We start from the raw sequence: 10,682 nt of genomic DNA, 5'->3' as shown, positions 1-10,682 counted from the left end.
ATCTAATTGGTTTTTATTGTATCTACCCTGGTTCGTTTGCTTGTATGATCTGTAGCGATTTGGATTCTTCTTGTCTGAGCTGTTAAAGCTGGCTGGAAACCACAGTAAAAGAGAAGCATAACCCCAGAGCTTTCTAATCCACCCACAATCCTCTGCTCTGCTTCAATCTGCATACGATGTGGGAGGCTATTGTGTGAACTCGCTGATCTAATGCCACATTAAATATGGGAAGCGTATGCACGCGCCTCACACACATTATCATTCGATAAAGGTACCTGAACCGTATTCTAGGCCTAAAGCGATGAGCACAGATAGAGATGTGTCACTTCTTTTCGCTGCCTGCAGTTCATCTGCATTTAAAGATTTCTCGACAAACAGGAAATCAGAAGCTTTTGTTGTTGCATACGTGAGGCCAGAAGATGAGGATACTCTGGGGATGTTGATGTGCTATAATTTGGTTTGGGGACAATATTTGCTTGCTTATATTTGCATGCTTATCTCAATAAGCATAAATAAATGCCATGGAAAGCTCAGAAGAGCCTTTATAAGCAACCGCTGCCTCCAGATATTTACAAGCAGTGTTGATGTCCAATTTTCAGTGTGCAATTTTTATGTCACACTTGACCTCACGCATTTAAATATGAGTCAGAGAAATGCTGAGAGGGCAGATCTGTGCTTTGTCCTTTGACCTGTTTATCCCCCTGTGCTAAGCATATGGATGATTTCTAACTTACTGCTCAGCATCACTTTGACCGAGCTCCCATAATCCCTGCTGACACATTCTGCAGGATGCTGCATGCTTTTTAAAAAAAAAAAAAAATCCAAGTTATTTTTGTGTTGGCAAAGAAGTTGCAGAGAATGACATCACATCTGCAGCTGATTTTCTGAAAGAGAAGCACAAGCTTAAAACGATGCACGATTCTCTTCATAATAATCCACATTTAGCTCACGAGTTTTCACCATGATTCACTTGCAGTGTTATATACTGAATCTATATATTTTTGTCGGCTTATCCTTCTGCCTGCTGGAGTTAAGCAGTTTAAAGTCTCTCACTCTTTGGGTGTTTTCTTTTTTCTTCTTTTTCTTAGTAAAGGTGGAAATGAGCCACAGCAGAGCGAGGCTCAGTAATCCTGCCCTCTATGCCTTCCAGCCACATACTCCTTATTTACTCCTGACAGCTTCAAATTGAAACCGTGATCACATTTTCCACACCGCTCCTCAGCAACGCTAACTTTTAGAGCCGACTTTCCACAAGGGAAGAGAGTTTTTTGTTCTCTTCTTCTCTTGCTGCCTTCGCCTCCTGATATCTCTCTTTTCCTCTGGCTTGCTCGCTGCCTGCGGCGCTCATCAATAGCTGACCCTGACATTGTTTTATTTTCTACGAGTCCTCTTCTCTCTTGGCGGACTGGACAGTCCATTTGTTAAGACTGAAGACAAAACAAACACAGTGGACTTGAGATTGGATTAGGAGAGAGGAGGTGGATTAATCACGGCCGGCGTGTTTCTCTGTGTGACGGCTACAGACAGTTTTGTCATTACCTTCAGATAAGACAGGAGCAAAGGCTTCTCCCTGCTGAATAAATAAAGCTATTTGTCTGAGCTCTCTTTGAAAAAAAAAAGCTTGTCTGCACACTTCAGATGATGGAGAGTAGATTTAACCAATATAATCTTCCGGGAAGAAGCAAATTTAACGATTATTCAAGTTACTGTAGACGTATTTGGCAAAAATCCACACTCACATACTCTCAGTGCGACCTTTTAAATTTAATTTCAGTGGCACGGCTGCAGAACTTAACTCCAAAGCAGGTACTGTAAGGCACCAGTGCTGACAGTGAGAGTGGATAATACATTAAATCTATAGACTGGAACAGATGGCTCTGTCTGAACACGTGGAGTAACACACACACACGCTCACACACTTAAATGGCACACTAGCATCTCAATCTAAAAAGGAGCTAAAAAGTAATCAATACCTCCCTGGCCTTTGTGTACTCACTGTTAAATTCACAACAGATTGCCTCCAAACACACACACCTAAATGTCAGCCGTGTCCTTGCTCTTACAGGGATAACAGAAAACCCACCCATAGCCCGGAGCTAGGAAGCGTATACACGGGGTGCTCGTGACAGTCCGGCACTTTGTTTGAATCCTGGCTTTGTGCCCGGACTTGGTGTGCCGTGATGTTGTGGGCAGCAGATTGAGAGCTTGGCTGGACTTTACATTGCTCATTAGCTGCCCCAGTGGCACACAGGCCACAGAGCGAGGACAAGGATGAGATTTCTCTCCTGCACGTACGCTTGGCATGTCCCCACACGTGTCACCGTGAAGCTGTCTTTGAGAAAGATGCTCAATAGCAACCACTTGCAGTCAACCCTGACCTCTGACCTTCCAGGGTGAGCACAGGAGAAGCTTTCCTTTTACTTCCTTTCTCATCATCACATAAAACGCCTGATCCAGAATAGAGGAAACAAATGTAATGCGCTCCTTTATCTCCTGCTGTTAAGTGAACATTAAGGAATTATTTTTTCAGCAAAACAGATGGCAGCTCTAACTTTGCATGTGTGCCAGAGAACCTGCCAAAGCCAATGTAAAATATCGGAAATGTAAAGATATAGTTTAAGTTTGTGTCAGATATGAACCAAAGGAGGATTATTGAATGAAAATGCAAAATAAGACGTAGCTGTGGACGTGGCATAAATAAGAAATAAGCGGTTTCTAATAAGCTCAGTGTGCATGATTTGGGTGTAGGAAAAAGAAATCGATTTAACATCTTTTCTCACAGCGGGTAGGGTGGACGGAGTCTGCTGGGGCTAGAGGTGGCGATTGTAATTATGATGTGTATTCAACTGCAGAGGTGCAGTCAGTGTAAAGCCTTGTGTGTTTTCTATCAGCAGGAGCAGACGATGCAAATAGCAATACAGCAGAAAAAAAAACATTTCAGGGGAACCAATCATCACAATTTCACATCATTAAAAACATCGGAGGTTGCCATGTTGGATTTATAGGAGCTGTATGGAGCCTCGGCGGGCACGGTGGGAAAACACAGCTAGCCAACACTTAATTTGCATTCAGTGTTTCTTCCACTAACTGCAGTGTTTAATATTCAATCGCTGTGGGCTGCAAACGTTTAAGTTAAAGGTGCGGGCTTTAGTCACCACAGGCAAGATAATCATTGTTTCGTGCATTCACTGCAAAATGATCTACATGCCAAACATAAAAATGAATTGATTAATGGTGACTAGTGGTGACTATACCTCATATTTGTTGTCATTTCCTCTGTGCATATGAAACACATCAGTCACTCTGAGCAGCTGAGCTTTGTGGGTCCAAGTACTGAAGCTATGTTTTAGTCCACATTCTGCATAAACACCTCCTCACCCCATGCTTCTCTTTTCTTAGCGAAGGAGATGAAGATGAGACATACGGAGAGAGGAACGGAGGCAACGTGATCATCATGTTTTGGCTTGTCAGAGGTGTTATGCTAATAGCAGCGCATCCAATCATCGAGCTGCCATAGGATCAACGCCTGTGTAACATGGCTGAAGACTGATTTTGTCCTTCAAGGGTAAAAACACCTGTGCATCCATGATCATAGTAAGCCTCCTCTTTCCTCATTCCTCTCTCCTGCTGATGCGGGAGAGGAGCTGAGTCATCCTTTAAGGTGGCAGACTGAGATTGATTTCAGGGTCACAGACAGGAGGATGGAGAACACAGGAGGCGTGGAACGCTAAACGTCAGAAAAGCCCAAGGAACGCCGTCGAAGGGAGCTTCCCTCAAAACCAAGGCCGACATCATCTATATCTTGCTGCCATGGCAACATAAACACCTTGGGTACCCGTTTCCGCAACTGCTAAAATTTTACACCGGCCTAATCTAATAAAATATTGAATACACACTGAAACAGAAACCGATAACACTGCAACACTGCATACAGTACTGTATGCTACTTCTAAATAATAACATGCAGTGTAACTTAATTAACTGATGCTGCTCTACATGACGGATGTACAGTGTCATTCCCCAAGTGTTGCAAGCGATTTAACATGGCTGCAAACTAACAATGCTTCCAGGTGGACTTTGGCTCCAGTCTTTTGATTAAATATAATCTACGATATTATACCTTTGCAGTAATCTGAGCCAGACAAATGTCTCCACTGTCTGCTCAGACTTGTGTGTGTGTGTGTGTGGGTGAGCAAGAGATGAGAGCGCAACAAGGATGATGATGACTTCGAGCTGCCAGTCTGTCACAGCGCTGGACAAATGTTTTTTGACATCTTATAATTAAGTATAAGTCAGTGCGCTGTTTGCTCAGGCTGTTTAATCTGTTGCTTCCCTGGTCTTAACGTTCCTGTGATTACTTCATGTTCCTTCGGTCCTCTCTGCTGCAGCTGCCCTCTTTACTCGCTCGCATTTCTGCAGAGCTCAGCTTTACTGAGATCTGTGACTGATTTTCACCTGCACCGTCCTTTGCTGCCTCAGCTCGTTCTGTGCTAAAAGCTTTCATTTGATGGATGATCTCAGCTGTTGCGTGCTATCCTTGAGCTGCCACCGAGTTCTGTGTACTGTTTAATTTCATTTATGTTACTGTCGCCTGCAACACCGAGGCCTTTCATCGCTGTTTTTCTAATCAGGATGAGAAAATATTTTATTCTCTGTGACGCCCTCCTTTCTAACACTGCAGTGTTGTACTTCTCTTGTTGTCTTATACACACACATACACACACACCTCCCCACTTAAAATTAAACATTAATTTAACTTTATGACTGCACTATAAATAATTACTGTGATTTAATTAGCTAACCTAGCAGGGGAATTTGCACTCGTCTACAGGGTTTGGTTTAGCCCTGATTTAATTAATGAATTCATTCACAGCCTGAGCTGGAATCATATAGTGCGAGCAACATTCACGCACACATACACAGACCTGCTACTTTCTTTTTTTTCTTTTTCTTTTTGCCAGGGAACAATCAATTATTTAACACTTCATTGAAGCTGCCTGCATGGCTCTGGATCTGTCAAGCTCAGCTCCCTGTCTCACAGCCAGCTACACAGACTCATGCACTTATGCAGAAAAGCATAAATACAATATTTGCATGTCTGCATTTAATGAGAAATCTGCCACTAACATGCTCTTCTCTCCCTGCTGTTGCTGTGGGTGTTTCCATGCCCTGTTTGTCCCTGACGCTGGCGGGAAGCTGCCGGATTTTCTTTTTTTCCCATGTGAAGCAGTGATGTGTGCACAGTTTGGGGAGCTGTTCCACAGCCCTTTTTGGAGGCGCTGACCCTCAACACTAAAAGGTTAGGGTCTCTTTAGTTCAGAGGTAACTTCACACTGCAATTGACACTGACCCAGAAACACGCAGCCTACACTCAGTTCCATCTCACTATTTTTATCTGTTTTTTGTAGTAATAAAACAAAACGTGAGGAGGTCAGACTTCATCCTTGAAGGTTTGTGACTAACTGGGTTAGGCAGATGTCTCATAAAGACGGATTTCTTGTAAATGCTACATAGATAGATTTTTGTCCTTGAATCTGACTACAATATAAATACACTGCTTAAAAAACTTACAGGAGCACTTGTCAGTGTGAGTGGTCACTGATCTGGTCAGTGAACTAACAGAGGGCGTTGTTAATCAGTTTCACCTGCTTTGGTGTTTATTACATTAACAACAGCTGCACTAGAGGGGCATCAATGAGATAACCATAACAAAACTGGACAAATAAAGACGAGGAGGCCACTGACATTTACTTCTCCTCCTCTTTTCAGACTGTTTTTCACTAGTTTTGGATTTAGCTGTAGGATCAGTGTCACTAGTGGTAGCATTAGGCCAAACCTGGATCCTACAGAGATTGCACTGGTAGTTCAACTCCTCCAGGATGGCCTGTCAATGCTATTGACAGAAGGTTTGCTGTGTCTCCCAGCACAGTCTCAGGAGCATGGAGGATATTCCAGGGGACAGGCATTTATTCTAGGAGAGCTAGACAGGGCCGTAGAAGACCCTTAACTTATTAGCAGAACTGGTATCTGCTCCTCTGTGCAAGGAGGAACAGCATGAGCATTACCAGAGCTGCAAAAGGACTTCCAGCAGATCCTTGGTGTGTACATCTCTGACCAAACAGTCAGAAACAGGCTTCATGAGGGTGGCCTGAGGGCCTGACGTGCTCTAGTGCAGCGGTCCTCAACCTTTTTTGCGCCATGGACCGGTTTGTGACCGACAATATTTTCACGGACCGGCCTTTAAGGTGTTGCGGATAAATACAACAAAATAAAACTAGTACCAGTACCGAAAAAAAGAAGATTTATTCATAACACACGTGAAAAGACCCAGGAAAACCGAGTTAACGATAAAAACAATAACAAAATAACGCTGAAAACCGATAAAAACCCTGAAAACCATACATTTCACACCCGAGTCTCTCTCTCGCGGCCCGGTACCAAATGACTCACGGACCGGTACCGTGGCCCGGGGGTTGGGGACCGCTGCTCTAGTGGGCTCTGTGCTCACTACTCAGCACAGCAGAGCCGACTGGCCGTTGTCACAGAATATCAAATTGGCAGATCCACCACTCCAGATCCTTTTACTGATGCGAAAGGCTCTGGAGAAACTGTGACAGTGTTATGCTGCCTGTATCAGCCTGACTGATTTGGTGGTGGGTCTGTGAGGGTTTGGGACACTTATCCACAGAGGGACGCAGAGACCACTGCACCCTGACTGCTAGGTATCAGGATGAAATCCTTGGACCCACTGTCAGACCCTACGCTGCTGCAGTGGGTCCTAGGTTCCTCCTCCTGGGCGGCAATGCACGGCCTTATATGGTGAGAGTATGCAGGCAGTTCCTGGAGGATGAAGGAATTGATACTATTGACTGGCCCCCATGCTTGTCTGACCTAAATCCAATAGAAGACCTCTGGGACATTATGTTTCAGGCTATCCAAAGCTGCCGCGTTGCACCTCAGACTGTCCCATAGCTTATTGACCTTCACCTTACTTTGCCTTGTTTTGCACTCTTTATAATGTCTCTGTGAAACCTGCAGTAGTGAAACGTTCCTTCGTTTGGTTGGGATCAATTTCAGCCTTGAATATAAATTTAAGATTATAAGCAGTTCTAAAGTTTTTTTTCCCATCAGCAGAAGCTAAAGTTTTAAGTCTCACTGATCAGATTTCAAGCGCACAGACATAATAAGAGGTTTTTTAAATAAAATGAAAAGAAATATGTGCCGCAAGAGAGGACTGTGATCAGCATCTCAGGCCCGGCCCTCATTAAAGATCTTGACTTATCTCCCTCAAACCTTTTAAATAGAACAGAATTAAACAAGCATCATTGTCTAGATCAGGCATGAAAGTCGCCTTTGTTCTCACCCAGCACAATACAAACATGTTCAGATGAGATAAAAGCGTCACGATTAAACACAACAGTTTGTGCATTCACACCATATTAATGACATGTAGGATAAAAGAACCTTTGCAGAGCTTTTTCTTTAAAAGGGTTGTTCTTTAGCATCACCCTAAAGGGTGAAACTTAAGCTCATGGTGGAGGAGATGTTTCGTGTGATTAATAATTAACAGGGCTTTCCTGTCTCGACCCAGAGCCGCACTGTAAAGGTCATTTGGTGGCCGACTATCTTCCCTGCTGTCAGCTTTTTTTCTTTTCACCAAAGTCAAGTACCCATACTGAGATATTAAAACCAAGGACGCTCTCCATCCATTTTCCCTCCAATACCTTCGGTTTCTGAATTCAGTTCAGTCCCTGGCTTGCTTTCCTACACTGTAAATCCATATTATTTGTGTGTGCTGGTTTATAATCTCATTTAAGCACTGAGGTGAATAAGACCATTTTTTTTTCAACTTAGAATTCTGATTAAAATAATCAGAGCCATCATTATTTTCATGGAAAAGCCCCACTAATGTCATGTCATTGTGATATTTGATTAAATATCTGGAAATTACTGGTGTGAAATGAAAAATGTGGGGGGAATAAAAGCCCTGCAGGGGTTTCTGTATTTAAAGGAACCCAATCAGAGAGCACTTCTTTAATGTGGACTCTTTTGTGGGAGGTTAGTTTTAAAGAAAGTCCTTGACCCATTGTCCAAGACCTCCAGTTACGCCTACATCCGGAAGCTGCTGCAGGAGTGCATGAATTTGCATCCAATTAAAAGTCAGTTTTATGAGTATTAGCTCCAGTCGCTTTAGTATGAACGAGGTGAGATGGTTAAAAATCCAAATACCTTAATCTGTTTTGAAATCTTAGAAAATGATACAATCTAGGTATGAAAGCTATGAGATTTTCATGTAGTTTTACTTTTGACAGTTGTAACACACAGATTTTAGTTCTGAGCAACTGTTCCAGCTGTACACAAACAAGCATTTTAAAATATAATTTATTAGACAAAAGCATTAAATGCATAAGTGTAAAAATACTCCAAAGTCAGGGGAAGCTGTGCTGCAGGTCAAACTGCTCATCTAAAGTCAAACGCTTGCAGTCAGTGCCGCAGATGTTCCACAAAGATCTGTCATAAGTTTGCAGCGAATTTCTTTCCTGTTTTAAGTAAAACCTTAAGAAATTTTTTAATAAAGAAAGTAAACTGCAGCAGGGACTGACTGACCTCAAACTTTTAACAACAGAACCGGTAAGCATAAAGTAACTCTCCAGAAGTCCGGCCACATAGGATTTTAGAGCCCACATACTAAATATGCTTAAACGCCGCCCCCACCTTCCCCCCTCAAAAGTGGATGATGTATCTCATGGGTTTGTCCTAGTATACACAAAAGACACTTTCTGAAGTAAACGAGGTTGGACTGATGATATTCTACCAGTTTTTCTAATTGCTGTAACCAGTGAAAGTGCTGTATTTTGTACTGATTATACAATTTTACACCACGGTAGAGGTAAAAATGTACGTAGCACAAAAAACTACTTCAGGTTTTGCAGTGATGTTGAATGTCTTTACAAACTCTTGCACATAACGAACCGCAGCTGCTGATATTTCCTTCCACCGGAGAATGACCCATCAAAACTCTGCTTTAAAAGCACCTCCAGAGGTCAAAAACTCCACATGGTTCCTTTTAAGATGATCTTTTACTGCACCGAAAGTGAAGGAAGACGAAATCTCTCCTTAATCACCGGTTATTCTCTGTGGAGGCAGTTAAGCTTCATACCTTTCTACTTCTGGCTGCAATAATTTGCAAAGCAATATGACATAATGCAAGAAGTCAGAAGCTGCTTGAGGCCCACAGTCACTGCAGTCCTGCTTAGATAAACACTGCTGTGCAGTCAGAAACTGTGCAATCACACACACACACACACACACACACACACACACACACACACACACACACACACACACACACACTCTCTCTCACTTGTCTCTGTATTTACTGTAGTAAATATGGTCTCCTGCCCACATCCAAAGGGAAGTCTGTGTGTGTGTTGGTAGTCTCCAGAGTTCCTCCAAGCTGTCTCCTCTTCCTCCTTGCTGCTTCCCTCAGGGTCCCCATGGGTGCTGTTTATTTTCTCGTAGTCTGTCTATACTTTATTTACTCCTCCGTCCTTCACTCACTCCCCAAAGGTCAGCCTTTAGGGAGAAGCAAATGCCTCCGATGTGCCTCCTCCTCTTTCTGCTCACACGTTTTTTCCCTTTGGGTTTTCAGGCTCCCTCAAGACCTTCATTCCTCCATCCTTTCCCATTCTCCTCTTCTCTCTCATGAGAGCCACCGCTAATCCAGAGCTCTACCTTCTCTCCATTACTTAATTTTTCTTACTGCTTCAGCTGAGCTCTGCTGAGTCACCAACCTTTGTCTGAGCCTGTGGTTGTGGGACTGTCCAGCCTACGCACACGCAAACACTGAAGCACCAACATATTACTCATCCTGCCTCTGCCTAGCTACAGCACGGATATCCTTACTTCTATTCATCACATCAGATTATAAAGAAGAGTTAATAAGCTTGCTTGCATAGACCAACTGCAGAAAGCCATGGTGGAAATAAGATGGGTCAGGCTACAGGTCAAAGATGATGACACAACTTAATGTTAGCACTTAATAAATGTATTCTCACTGTATTTCATGCCATTATGCTTGAAGCTTGTACACAAGAAATCCACGTCTGGCTCTGACTTGTATTCTGTAGCACAATATGTTGCACACGCAGCATTTCCCATCATTTTTTGTCCTGTGCGTCTATTCCGACTGCAGGTGAGACAGATTAGAAAGCTGAAGACTGTTGACCTGTGCAGGGTGTACCCTCCCTCTCGCCCTATAACAGCTGGGATGGGCTCCAGCCCCCAGCAGTGAGGAAAATGGATGGATGGAACCTACAGCTCACATCACCCAGCCGGAGGCTTTTTCTGTCATTTTGTCCGTGTGTTTTTGTGGCTTCACGCTGATGGTGTGATGAATGTGCTGGCTGCCTGAATGTGTCTGCATTGTTAGCGAAGTACACGTGCCACCTCTGAGCTCACCTCACAAGCAGGAAGCCCATAGCAGAGAGACAAGCTGAGCAGCAACGATTACTCACGCAGCCTTTTTCACATCGAACACTGTGCTTTCGTGGCTACTCATACTCACCTTCACACACACACGGAGTTACTGTGGTTGCTCTTCTCGTCAGTTTCACGCAGGAAGCGGGTACGTTGATCTCAGCTTGAAAAGCCTGCAGAACAAACTTCCAACACTCACATGG

This window comes from Perissodus microlepis, chromosome 23, assembly GCF_051167445.1.
Source record: "Perissodus microlepis isolate ML-2025 ecotype Zambia chromosome 23, ASM5116744v1, whole genome shotgun sequence".
NCBI lineage: Eukaryota > Metazoa > Chordata > Actinopteri > Cichliformes > Cichlidae > Perissodus > Perissodus microlepis.
This window is presented reverse-complemented; position numbering follows the sequence as displayed.